The 15,173-nt window shown below is 37.5% G+C and overlaps 1 protein-coding gene across 4 annotated transcripts in view; it reads right to left on the reverse strand.

Moving 5' to 3' along the window:
- The window catches only part of THSD7A (thrombospondin type 1 domain containing 7A), a 301,960-nt gene that overhangs the window by 201,566 nt on the left and 85,221 nt on the right, over nt 1-15,173 (reverse strand). The window lies entirely within an intron of this gene.

Here is a 15,173-nt window from a genome sequence, read left to right on the forward strand (position 1 = left end):
TCGATGGAAAAATCCCACAGAAATACACTTATTATTATTAAGATCTATATAGTGAGGATACATATGCACTAAACATTCTGCTAGAAAGATTTGGATTTGCCTCTCTTGACCATGACAAGTGAAAACCCACAGAATTATTAAACAAAATGGAATTAGGAAAAAAGAGAAAATTCCTGTTAAGAGACTGTAGTTATGTGTCATATTTTGCTTACTAAACTTACACTAAAAGTTTCTCACCTTCTTATGAGGTTAGAAAAAAGGTGTGATCTCTTAATGCCACATATTTGATGATATCATGAGCACTGCATGTGACAAGGTGGCATGTAGCTTGGGAAGCAGAGCACAGCAAATCACTGAGAGCTTTATCAATTTCCTAATCTGGCATTCCAGGTCATCTTCAAGGCCTTAGGCTCTGAAGAAACAGCAGCAAACATCTCCTGAAGCACCAAATGTCTCTATGAAGTGCAGCTGAATATTAAAACCAACTTTTGCATTGCCATCATGGTGTGACTGGTATTCAGGGTTTGTAACTTACAGATGTAGAATATCATTAACAAAAGCACCAAAAGGGTTCAGGCCTCATCTTCTAATTTCAACTAATCTTTGATAAAAATTCTTAGATGTTGACAGCATGAGATAAACAAGACCATGTCTCTTGTTTTTCTCTTCAGAAGTGCATTAATACATCATCACAAAAAGGTGAACCACTATTTCTCGTTGCAGGTAGGGGCCTATTAGAGCACATTTCTTCTCCAGAATACTGAGCAGTTATTGAACAGGCAGTTAATACAGACCCAGGTCACAGGGTCCATTAGCCCCCCGAGACAGAAAAGGGGTAGGATATGGAAGAGATAGTACAAGTCATACGAGAAACTGGGATAGGGACCTAAAAACTACCATCTCTACCAAAAAAAAACCAAAAAAAAAAAAAAAACCAAACATAGATGATAGATTTGAAGACTCGACTCATGTATATACAAAAACTTAGCGCATTTGAAAGAACTAGTCTCTCATCTGACTATTACTGCACCTAGGTTTCAAAACATTTAAGAAAACATGCATCGTATCAAACTATATCACATTGTGGCAATTTAGTTGTCAGAAACAAAGGCCCTCCGCTTGAATAATATGGTTTTGTGGCTTTTCTTTTTGTGTGTGTGTAATGGTTTGGGTCTTTTTTCTTAAAATGGGTTCTCCATGAAAAATCCCAACTTCTGTGCATTTCATAACTTTATCAAATAAAGTGGTTAACAGTCAACTCAGTAACTGTAAAGTATATGTATTTGGGAAATGATCACATCTGAGAAGGAAGTAATTCTCAACCTGAAGTTAGAAGATAATAGCCACATTAAACCAACTGGAGTAGCCATTATGTAAATGGGAGACACTGTGCTGCTTGGCGCAACACTAACAGGTTGATTTATCAAGAAAGATTAGAGTTCACTAAGCACAGTTCAGCTAAGTGATAGCTGAGGGGCATAACAACTGAGAAATACTCTTCTGGAGTAATTCAGTCATGAAGGGAAAAAAGATTACAGAAAAAGACAAACTAGCTATAAAATAGCGCGACACACAGACAATATTGTAGTCTTTCAACTGCAGTGATAGAAATCCTACTGCTTAAAATATTTACAATAAATGTAAAGCAGAGCTTGGGAAAGACATGGCAGATTGGGAAGAAAGAAGAGAGAAGGGGTAATTATTCAGCCTCATTAAATTTTTCATCAGTAGCAGCAAACTATCATAGTTTGAGCATTTCCTTTTTCATTAGAGTGCTTTTTAATATTGACATCCAACCAATTATGTTCAAACTAATTCCCAGTATACTGTGAGAATGTAGCTACTTTCAGAAGTTTTTCCAGATTAATGAACTGCATTATTTTTTCATTAGAAGCTGCAGTGTGCTCTGAGACATACAAAGTGGGGAACAAAAAACCACCCAGAACAGAACGTATTCTCTAAAAACCCCTTGGCCTTCTTAATGAGTTTCTATCTTCAGGGAGCCTTCTTCATCTTTACTTTAAAAATTCAAAACCAAAAGCGGCACTGCTACTTCTGATGAACTCCTTGTTTATAACCCACTGAAGCAAATTAGATGAACTCTGTTAGCTCCAGACCCAAATGAATTGATGTAACACAAAAGTAAATCTATTTTTTTTTAATTGCCATGCTATCTTTGATGTTCTACAGTCCAATATTTATGTTTGGTTTTTTGGTTTTTTGGGGGTTTTTTTTTCAGATGTGCTATTCGTGAATCTGTATTCCCTATCTAGGTTAGAACTACTTCTGTAATGTTCTGAAAATTTAGTAAGCCTTAACTAATGATAACTTGTTTCTATGTTTGGACAATCACACACTTCGCTGGGTAAAAAACTGGCTGGACAACCAGGCCCAGAGAGTTGTGGTAAACGGAGTTAAATCCAGCTGGCGGCCAGTCACAAGTGGTGTCCCCCAGGGCTGGGTTTTGGGGCCACTCCTGTTTAACATCTTTATTGATGATCTAGACGAGGGGATCGAGTGCACCCTCAGTCAGTTTGCAGATCACACCAAGTTGGGTGGGAGTGTTGATGTGCTCGAGGGTAGGGAGGCTCTGCAGAGAGACCTGGGCAGGCTGGAGCCATGGGCTGAGGCCAACTGGAGGAGTTTCCATAAGGCCAAATGCCGGGGGCTGCCCTTGGGCCACAACAACCCCCAGCAGCGCTACAGGCTTGGGAAGGAGTGGCTGGAGAGCTGCCAGTCAGAGAGGGACCTGGGGGTGCTGATTGACAGCTGGCTGAACAGGAGCCAGCAGTGTGCCCAGGTGGCCAAGAAGGCCAATGGCATCCTGGCTTGTGTCAGCAATAGCGTGGCCAGCAGGGACAGGGAAGGGATCTGACCCCTGTACTCGGCACTGGTGAGGCCGCACCTCGATTCCTGTGTTCAGTTTTGGGCCCCTCACTGCAAAAAGGACATTGAGTGACTTGAGCGTGTCCAGAGAAGGGCAACGGAGCTGGTGCAGGGTCTGGAGCACAGGTCGTACGGGGAGCGGCTGAGGGAACTGGGGTTGTTTAGTCTGGAGAAGAGGAGGCTGAGGGGAGACCTCATCGCCCTCTACAGCTACCTGAAAGGAGGGTGCAGAGAGCTGGGGATGAGTCTCTTTAACCAAGTAACAAGCGATAGGACAAGAGGGAATGGCCTCAAGTTGCACCAGGGAAAATTTAGACTGGATATTAGGAAGCATTTCTTTCCAGAAGGGGTTGTTGGGCGTTGGAATGGGCTGCCCAGGGAGGTGGTGGAGTCCCCATCCCTGGAGGTGTTCAAGAGTCGGGTCAATTTAGAGCTTAAGGATATGCTGTAGGTGGGAACTGTGCTAGGCGAACGGTTGGACTGGATGATCTCCAGGGTCCTTTCCAACCTAGATGATTCTGTGATTCTGTGAAGAAAAAAAAAGTTAACAAGAAGGCACTATAATATCTGATTCATTATACAGAAAGCAGGACATCTTTTTTATGGATTCCTGATATATTTTGTCTTTCCAAAATAACCCTCTCTGGTAACATTTACATAAAAGATGATGAATGTCTGTCTTAAATTTAAAAGAGTTTGCAAAACTGAATTGCATTAGCAACTAATATAGGCATGACAAGACTGAAAACCCTTTTTTTTTATTCTTCCTTTTAATATTTTATCTTTAAAGTTGCAACTTTTCTTCATCTCAAGTTCTCTTTAAATCCATATTTTGTTAATGAATGCCTGCCTCCAGGAGTACTATTCATCACTCTCAGGGTTTTATATACAGATGAGATTCCATTCATAGTATAATAACATTAACTTTCTGGGTAACAGTGTTTCACTTGCGGAGAAAACAATATATTTAGAAAGGTAGGAGCATATATTGAAGATTGCCTTTAATTTACTAAAACAGCCAGGTTATTACTTCAGAAGATGTATAGATAACCTTTGTAAGAGATACATAAGCTACTTTAAAAGCAAATTATCTGCTATCATCATTCTTACAATGGCTTACACCCAAACTAGCATCTATATATGAACAGAGTAAATTACATATTGTTACTCACAGACACAGGTTCACTGTTTCATCTTTTTCTAGTCTAATAATAATATGAAAGATTGCTCCTCAATATGAACACACCTATATTCTATTTCTTGAGTGAGTGATGAAGGCATTATGTAAGCAACAAATATTGTCATTTTGAGATACTTTTTTCTGTTTGCATGGCAGTATTTTTATTTCACTGTTACTTCATTTCCAAATCAGCAATGTCCCTTTATATGTGAGACTTCAGAAAAACATATCTATTTTCGAAAACCTACTTCTGCATCCAAAAGGTACAAAAATATTTGATACTAAATTTTAGCTTTTGTTTTCAGACCTTGATACTTAAAGACTACTATTTTTGTGTTAAGAAAGAAAACAAGCAGTACACAGAGTGAAACTACAAATCATGTAACCTAGTAAATCCAGTGTTGTCAAGGGAAGGCATTTACTACATAACAACCTCAGGGCAATAAAATGAACTTCTTGCAGAGTTAGGATAAGAAGATGACAAAAATGATGCTATCTCAAAAACCAACTTGTCTTACATCCATATAACAAAAGCACAAATTTAGAGTTTCTTCTATGACATGTAATTGGTAGTACATCTGATAAAATAGCTTAAATTTGTACTATGACAAAAGAACCAAGACTTAATTATAATCAGCACATATACTCATCATCTTGATTTCTTCCATAAAGCTTTTAAAGTATATTAGACACAGAGGGGAAAAACAAAATATTTATTACTAGTAAATATGTAAATCACCTATACAAATCTGTCATGGTATGCACTTTGCAGAGTTTCAGAGAACTCATTCTGTGTAGCACAGCCCATAGACTGCTTCTGCAGCTCCCTATAAAGAAGTGGAAGTATAGCATAGAAAATAACCTGAATTTCCTAGCTTTATGGTTCAGGTGCCCAAACTATCCCCAAGGTGTTGACTTCTATATATCAAGTTGAAATATGTAGAGCCACAAGTCATTCATCCACGTCAAGTTAAAGACTACAAATCTTCCTTGCATGCTCAGTCACTTTATCACTCTCCTTCCTCTTCCTTTCATTATCTTCTGTATGGCACCAAGCATGTCTTACAGGAACAAGTCAGTCTTTCCAGTGCTGCTGTCTAAAAAAAGCAATGCTGACCATGAAATTCATTTAGGGTTAAAAAAACAAAAAAAAGTGGTTTCAATGACAGCCTTCAGAGTACACCTCGTAAAATTAGCAAGCTAAGCCATAGCAGTGAAGCTGGAATTTTTAAAAATAAATTAGTGTTATATATAAAAAAATACACTTCTATTATTAGATATGACCACAAATTCAAGCTGTGATACTGTTTTAGTCAGAGACTGAACACCTAGGTAACCTATGATATTTTAAGGTAGTGCCATTGTATCCATACAACCTTGTTCAGTAATGTTTTCAGACCACCACATATGTATCACACAAGCAAGCATGCACACTCAGGTATATGTATTGTTGCAAATGCTGTACAAAAATAGCTTCCAGGAAGATTCACTAGAAAATTCCTGTTTGTTAAAAAATTTCCATCTCTGTTCATACAGCAATTGCCACCTTTTCTCTGCCCCCTGAGTTTTTGAGTCTCACAATCTATTTTAAATATTTGTATTCAACAGAAAATAGCTGCTGGTTGCTTGCCCCATGCTTTTCATGATTTGTATTCTCCTCTCATGTCAACTTCTTTCTTCCTGTTTCCCAAATGTCCTAATTTCTTCCATTACATCCCTTTTTGCTTACATATGGCAAGTACTACAAGTGTGATAAAGTGTTGGTTTCTTGGGAACTGTATAATAACTATATCAAAAATCACAAGTCTCAGTTTCTTCTGTTTTGTTTTTGCAAAGACCTACAGAAAACTATAATCACATAAATGTTACTTTACAGAAGATAAAACAGATTCTCAACGTCACCACTGTAAACCACTTGCAGATCTGAGACTGGATTCAAGATCCAGCCTCTTTACTATCATATAATGGCTGCTTTTTTAAAATAAGGTTTGATGTTCCCTGCTGCAAGATGTAGCAGTCTTACTGTAATGGCTCTTAGAGAGAGCCTCTTCCTCCACCTCTTCCCCTAATCTGAGCATTATTTTGACTGAAAATCACAAGCAAATCAAGTAAAACAGAATAAAACAGGACAAAAGTAATCACAATGTACACTTGATTCAACCCGTCAGTAGAAAACTGCAAAACAAGCGAAACTGTACATAACACAATTGATCTTTTAGGATAATCAAGCATATTCATATCCAATTCAAAACAAGAGTTTTGCTATCTGCAAATAGAAGAAGGGATGACTGTCAAATCTGTGAATGTGGAAATGCTAAGTAACAGTTAAAAACATTCCTCTTACTACTGAAGACATTTTCTCACAACAATGCATTTTGAAACTATTACACAGACAATCCTGTTTCCAAGGTCTTTCTTAACACTCTTGTCCTATGGAAATCATTTTCTCCTCTATTACACTCTAGTAGAGCATGTTGATACAAGCTATTTGAACTATTTTTGGTACCTGAAATTATGTGAATGTTCTTTTAGAAAGTTAATAATTTATCTTTGTAAACAGCATCTTTAACAAGTCTTAATTATGTCATTTTGTATAAAGCTGTGGTACATAGGAACACCAGCAACTGAAGAGAATTCAATTGTGCTAGGCACTGTACAAACACAAGTCATTATAAAACAATCTCTCTCTGTTCTATTCTTTATTACTCTAATGGCTTAGTGGTAAAATAGCTATTTCCCAGCACACATAAGGAGAGTTATATTATTGTTCACTAATACAAACATTTCATTTTGCATAATGCAGGAGGTAGAAAGTAATAACATATCTCATTAAGAAATTTCTCATTGGATTAGCAGATGTCATCAATCTTTAAAATGTTTAAATATGTCTCATTACATCAGAAACCATTTCCCACTAATATCCTCACACTCACTTGATGCAATATAAACAGTCTACACAAAACAGTTATTTATTATCTCTCTCCCTCTCTCAAAAAAAAATTATGGAAAACTCTTAACCAGTATTTGCACATTTGAAAGCTTGCTGTGATCCCAGCAACACCATTCACTAGGGATCACACAAGCAAACTCCACTTGGGCCAGTCAATAAGAGCTGCATCTAAATCCACCCCTTCCCTGAATCCATGCAAATACACCAGATTTTCCTTCTCTATCCTACAGACATAAAACCACCAAAACAATCTTGGCAATGCTCACAAAGTACAGAAAGTGAATTCAAAACAGCTACTGTGGTCTACTGACAACTTCCAGAAATGTCAGCCGCACCAAAATGCACACTGCTAATTAATGCTGAGAACATGCTGACTGCTACAATAAATGTCTGTTGGATTTTGCGTGAAATCCCAGACACTGATATGTTTAACACTGTACAGCATTCATATGAAAGTGGTAAATAATGGGATTTCTAGGGGAGATTAACTTGTGCTAGTGGTAGCAAAACTGCTTACATTAGCTTTTGTTTGACTGAGATTTAATATCCAGAACAATACAGTTATTTTAATTGTGATTATTTAGGAAAATTTTTACCCCCAATTTTTTTTTAAGGTTTCTGGATATGTTTCTCTTATCTAATTTTTTCATTATTTCAGTAACTCCTATATATTTTTTCTGCAAACTGGACAGAAATAGACATTAAAAGAATGAAGAAATCCATAAATAGAACCCAAGCCAATGTGCTACTGCGGTCTCCAACTATAGGCTCTGCCGGCCCATTGCTTCCTCTGAGCTTCCACACAAAGCAATGGATCTTCAACTTCCGTAAGTCTGAATTTAAATATATTTTTACTCACCACTTTTTTTTCAGATTCACTAATCTAAATAAGAGCAGCAGAGATTTTAACTGGACATATATTCAGAAAAAAGGTCTCCCAGCCCGATTATGTGAAGAAGACTTGTTTGTGAACAGAGAACAGATCACAGAGGAATAGGAAAAAAAAAATAAAGGACATATTATGTGGAAAGTTGTAAACACAGGAAAGGAACTTCACTAAACAGAATAAATGTGTTGTCCTAAACCCCAGAAATTACTTTCTGAGCTACAATACGTAGTTCAGTGAGCAATATATATATATATGTATAGATTAAATATCATGCAAAATTTTACCTCAAAAAATAGAATACTACTTGTCTTTGAGAATACTAGCCTTTATATTATGGGAATTGTTTCCTATTAAATCTGAAGTTATTGTGTTAAAAGATACATGCTTCTGACATCTGAACAACTGAGTAGATGAACATGATAAAAGACGACATCAGAATCAAGTAGAGTTGGGAAATGTAAAGTTAAACCCTGTTCTGTAAAATATTAATAAATTGAATTAATCCAACCGAGGAGCAACCAGCCTACAGACCATAACCACCCATAGCTTTCGAGGTATTCTCTCATTCCAGCATGCCTATAAACAGCTGAATCCCTCAGCCGATCCAGTTAGCATAAGCACTCCAAGGCACTTGCTAAAACCAACCCAGACTTTCTCAGCTACCAGTACATGATCAACTACCATTTTCCACTTTTCTGACAGCTTCAAAATGCTATCCTACAAGTGAAGTCAACCATTAGCCCAGAGTATATTACTTGTTTATCTTAACTAGAGGCTTATAATATCTGCTACACTTTTTTCTAGTTTCTTATTTCAGATATGGCAAAGTAACTGCATAAGAAAAAGAATTTCAGCAGCACAAAGTTTTTCTCCAAACATTTAAATATTTACTCTTATTTTGTTAAATAAAGACAGATTACTAAAAAACATTTATAAATAATTTCCTTAAAGCAACCATTTTCTGCATCTCTGCCAAATGTTTTGTTGCCAGGCTGCACTAAAAACCTTTTGCATTAATCAAAGACTTAATACTTGCCTTGCACAATTTATGTTGAGTAAAAAATCTGAAAGGATATTTTATAAATGAGGGCAAAGAGGAAGAGTGATGAACACACCTAATGAAAATTAATATTTCCTTATTCAAGTCATAGATAGACAAGCCCTATTTGACTACATAAAAGTCAGATTTAACTGGGAGACAGACAGTAAACAGTGTGGTTGCTTAGATGCATATTACAGAATGCAATAGAAGTGATAAATTCTAACTCTAATTAATATGAATTTATGCGGGGCATATGTAACCAACACTTAACCACGTTCAGTCCTGGAGGATCATTTATATTTTAAATCAATGAGGTAACTGTAAAGCATCTTTAGCACATTTTGCTTGAATAATTTTTATTCTTTGAAAAGCTGATGAAAGGCAGCTTTTACTAATATTCCTTTTATCTTATTCTGACCTGAGAATCAAAAAGATGAATCATAAAAAATGCCTTTTACATTGGCAGTTTAAAAATCTCGACCCCTCTCTCTCACTCCTCAAGGATGTATAGGTACCAGCTCAAGTTAACCATGCCATAACTAGAGCTCTATTTTCTTTTGTAGAGGGCCTCATTGCCCTCTTTCATCATCACATGTGAATTCCCTTCCTGACAGTCAAGTCTCAAGTTAAAACATCTTTTCCTGTTTAGCATTTTCCCTAGGTCTTCACATCTAATCCACCTCTTCAGATCATTTCTTCATAATCTCTTTAAAATCAGAAGTTTCCTATTTACTGACATAGGCATATCTGCCTCCAGTCTCAAATTGCGATTACTGAAAAGATTGCTTACCCTCGTTTAAAAAAAAATAAAACAAAACCCCAAAAAAAACCCACTGAAACAAATGGTGAATTTTCTGCTATATGATGGAACAGCTTCAACAAACAAGCTGACAACCCTTGAAAGGTAAGTGCTTTAATCAGAGGGCTGGTTAGGTAATTTTTCTCTCTCTCTCTTCCCTCGTGATCATTCCTGTCAGTGTGTATTTAGGCACATTTTGAAATGACTGCTGGACTGCCAGTCCTAGGAAGGACTTCTGCCCTCCTCAGGCATTAATATGAGATAGGAACACTCACTCAGTCCTGTGAAAATAAGGACAGTCCTAGGGACATGCATAGGAAAAACAAAATAAGGACATTTTATTCAGTGATTTTATGTCTGTTAACCACCAAATGGGTTAGAAGAGGAATTTCAAAGTGCTGGAATCCCTCTCTCTCCAATTCCACCTGTGTCACCAAACTCTTTTAAAAATAGATTTGGGCCTTGGAATGTGATCTTACCCCTGCACTCGGCACTGGTGAGGCCGCACCTCGATTCCTGTGTTCAGTTTTGGGCCCCTCACTCCAAAAAGGACATTGAATGACTCGAGCGTGTCCAGAGAAGGGCAACGAAGCTGGTGCAGGGTCTGGAGCACAGGTCGTACGGGGAGCGGCTGAGGGAACTGGGGGTGTTTAGTCTGAAGAAGAGGAGGCTGAGGGGAGACCTCATCGCCCTCTACAGCTACCTGAAAGGAGGGTGCAGGAGCTGGGGATGAGCCTCTTTAACCAAGTAACAAGCGATAGGACAAGAGGGAATGGCCTCAAGTTGCACCAGGGAAAATTTAGACTGGATATTAGGAAGCATTTCTTTCCAGAAGAGGTTGTTAGGCGTTGGAATGGGCTGCCCAGGGAGGTGGTGGAGTCCCCATCCCTGGAGGTGTTTTAAGAGCTGGGCTGACACAGCGCTGAGGGATATGGTGTAGTTGGGAACTGCCAATGTTAGGTTAATGGTTGGACTGGATGATCTTCAAGGTCTTTTCCAACGTAGACAATTTTGTGTGTGAATGGTAAAAATTGTAAAACTTGCTAAGGATGCAATGGTACAGAGGTTGTGTTTGTTCTACTCCATGGGTAAGTGCGAAACCAAGAAGCTGAAAGTCAGGGGGCTTGAGACCCAAGTTAATATCTAGCAGCGAAGAAGCATGATTTGGTTACAAGATCCCACAGTAACACCTTGAAACACCAAAAAAAAAACTTGTTCATAGGGTCTTCAGGTGAAGTAGGAGGCTCTCGCACAGTCCTCTTCCCAGGACAATGGAACAAGGTAAAAAATCACGTTGAGATGCTGCTGCCTGAAGAAACTCAGAAAGAAGTTAAGAAGAGCTCTTGGGGTGCAGAGCTCTGTTCCCACTGGAAACAGCTTGATGATTCACTCAGTGATTCCACCACCCCAAGAGTACATGTGATCTTCTGTACGTTTCCTACACCCATATCACTTTTCCTCTGATTCTTCACTGCCTCAAATGTTGAACAAGTTATTATGTAAGGACCAATTCTCACATACTGAGACACAACATAAGCATGAAAATATAAATAATTAAGTGTTCTCTTCAGGAAATAAACTTTTTCCCTTTAATTTTAAAAATGTACTGTTACCTACAAAAAGTCTATTTCAAGTTCCCTTTTTGATAAAAATAAGGGGAAAACATCCAACTGCAATTGTTATACAGAAGTCTTGCTATCACACAATTACAGATAGCTCAAAAATCCTCCTGGATTCTTTCTAATGACTTCTTTTGGTTCAGAGATATCAATTCAAGAGTGTAATGTGCATTACTTCAAACTGTCGGAAGAAGCAATTTTACAGTGTGATCGACCCTTGCTGATTTTGTGCAGCTCTTCAGTAATTATATTAGTAACTGTAGGCAGGCATTACACCCAACACTGACAGCACATCACAGATCAGCATGATGCTTGATTTAACAAAACAAATGAAGCACAGGGTAGAAAGACGGAAAGTTCTGATGTGGCAAGAAATGCTTACACTTAGTCAGTTTTGTATAGAATTGGTATATATATGGCCTGCATCATGAAATGACAGACCAAGAAAAATACACATCATCTTGTTTTTGAAGAATGATAACTGTATGGCAGCCTGTATGTAGGGATCAGTAGCCCTCACATTGTTCCCTGCAAAACTTACAGATACATCGAAATCTTAGCCTATGGTGGGCAATATAAATGAGATTATAAAATGTTCTTGAATATGAAAATTTCACTTTAAAAGAAACTGGACAGAAATATTTAACAAAAGTAAAGCGGTTTTTACAGAGTTGTGGCACATGGGGGGTTTTGTGCATATATAGAAAGAATTCAATAATGCTTCGTAATAGTTAAGGTAGAATATGAATAAAATGTAAAACATTTCAGGAACTCACAGAAGTTGAATGTAGCAATGTAGAACTTGAACCAAAAAAACTGTTCATTGCAAATGAAATCAGTAGACTCAGAGAAGGGCAATTACTGATGAACAAAACAGGTCATTCAAAAATTCTTTCAATTTCAGAAGTCCAGTGCTAAGTAGTATGTGCCCACCCCACATCAATGGAAACAACACCCCTTATTACCACAACTTCTGCTCCACGAGTTGTTAAAAACTGCTGTTCTCTACCTCACATCATCAAGCAGACGCAACGACTCAGCTCTGAGAATCTTGCTTAGTTTCATCACTTTCCTGGGAAGTTCCAGGTATTCTGCACAGATGGAGACTTTGCTCTAGTTTATGTTAAAGAAAGCCATGTGATTTCCCAGAGACCACACAAAATGAACCAGCTGTGTATTTGTATCTAAAAATAAATTCATACACCATGTCTGCATGATGTGGAAAGAAAATGTTTGGCAAGAAACCTAGTTTAAAGACTAGTAACTATGATCAACTATGTTAATCTAAATGCCATTCAAAACACTGAAAGTCCATTAAACACACCATAATTGCACCATAAATATGCAATAGCAAATACCCATTCTCACAAAGACATCAAAAATGTTACAACAGCCAAAACTTCAAAGCTGTTTCAGTTGGAGAAGTAGAAATGATACAGTGATGGCATCCATATCACAGGATGATGGAGATTAGAAGGCACCTCTGGAGATCATTTAGTAGTTGGGAACTGTCAATGTTAGGTTAATGGTTGGACTGGATGATCTTCAAGGTCTTTTCCAACCTAGACAATTCTGTGATTCTATAGCTCAACCTCCCTGCCCAAGCAGGTTGTTCACAACATTGTCCATGCTGAATCAAAGCTAATTAAACCCCAAACTGGTTAACATGAGTATTACAAACACTTCAGATTTTAATGGTGGTAGACAGGAGGATGATAATAGACAGGAAAAGTCATGACCCCAGAGAGGTTTTCATAGTTTGGAAGTAAACAATTGAAATATGAATTAGAAGAATGTTCCTGCCCCCACTCCCAAAACAACAACAAAAAGCAAATCCCATAAACCAAAATACCAATCTCTCAAAAGAAAACAACAAAAAAGTATAAGGAAACTGTATCAGATATCACAATTCTTGTTTTATAGGAGAAAGAATGCCTCAACTCAGACCTCAAACCCCTGCAGATTATTGTCAGGGGCATCCTTAAGAAAACACTGTGCAGTAAACCAGTATAGAAGACCTGGAGTAGCATACTCCAAGACATTATTTCAAAAATCTTTAGAAATAAACCCTGTACACATGCAAGTCATGAACAGCACTTACAAAAGCTGACGCCAGTCTAAATGCAATACAAAAATATCACGTTTCTCAAAAAACAGACATAACAGGTCCCAAAAGGCATATAATCAAGCTGACTTCCTAGACAGTCTTAGCCACACAATCCCCTGTCCCATTTCCTTCACAGAAGGAAAAGCAAAATACCATCTGAGTCAGATGAGCTCACTACTGTTCAGTTTTATTATTCCCCCTGATGCTTTAGCTGAACTTCATACACCCCATACTAGATATCCCCTCAGATCACTGACCAGCAGTTCTCCTAGTTCACTTTCTAGAACCTCCCACAGAGGAGGGGGAAAAGAGCAAAACTCAACAAACAGCTAAGAAAGAGAGCAAAGATTTAATTATAAGCCAAACACAGATGCACTAGCTTATTCACTGCATCTTACCATTTATTGTTTGAAAAGAACCACTCCGACTTGTTTTTCATCATGGTATCATTAAATCACTGATGTTATATTAAAAACTGTGTAGTGAACATGCTGATCCTATTCCTTATTGCAGGCAGAACAAAGGAGAGAGGTCACAGAAGAAAAGCTGAAGGGAAGAACTAGCTCTTCATCAGGCAACATAATTAGATCATACCTGTTCTAAACAAAAGTTCCTTAAGAGCAGTGTTTGCCTGGGAGGGAGAAAGGGGGGAGAAAACAAAAGGCAACCCGGTTTCCTTCTCTCTGGTTTAACTAACAGAGCACATGTACTATATACAAAGTAAGCAGAGTTAAGTCCATAGCAAATTGGCAGTGCATATTTGTAAGTATTAGATAACTAGAGTTGCTATTATTCTCCATTTATGTTACTATTTTTAAATTTTTAAATGCAACCTGTTAAACTGTTAATTGGAGACATAGTAAAATGCCAGAGAGTTTATTCTACTGATGACTAGCAACTTAGGGTAAACATAATATAGCATTTTCATAAATCATTTTATTTCTGTGCTTTTGCATAAACCTGTGCATGTATTTTACAGCTTTTTAAGCATCTGGTGAACATTTACAAATCTGTAATGGAACTGAAAACTATGTTTTGAATTTGTCTACGGTTCAGAAGAAAATAATAGGTCACTGTCATTGTGCAACTCTTCCTTCAGTCACAAGTGAAAGTTACAAAGGATTTTCCCTTCTTCAGATTTCTCTTTCTAGCTTTATTGGAAAGCTTGTCTTCTTGTTTAAATGAATTTCCTTTTAATCTGCTCCCTGAGCTGCTGGATAGATGGAGCCTCTTAAAAAATTCAGGATATCACTGTAATTGTAAATTGATCTGCTTCTGTGGCAGAAGGCTGGGGCCCTCCATCCAGGAAAGAGACTGTCTTCTCAAAGTTGTTTTTCAGACAAATGATTAATTTGCACTCTCTCTTACTACTATATTATCCTTTAATGGAAAAGCAGTTTTTAAACAAAACTGCTGCTTTTAGGATTGGTTTATTCATGGCAATATACAGAGAAGAAAGTCAACTTCCAAAGCCAATGTGAAATGTTTACTGGCTTGACATTTTTTAATTTCCTAAAGGAGACTTCAACTCTACTTACATTGGAACTAAAACTGTATTAGACAACTAAAATGCACATATTCATCACTGCTGCAGTTCTGAATTAATGTAATATATTAATAGACACATGGAAATTCCCTGCTGATTTTTAATGCAGAGTTAAGGTTGGAACACTGTTATGACTATGCAATCTTTAAAACAGA

This window comes from Athene noctua, chromosome 2, assembly GCF_965140245.1.
Source record: "Athene noctua chromosome 2, bAthNoc1.hap1.1, whole genome shotgun sequence".
Classification (NCBI taxonomy): domain Eukaryota; kingdom Metazoa; phylum Chordata; class Aves; order Strigiformes; family Strigidae; genus Athene; species Athene noctua.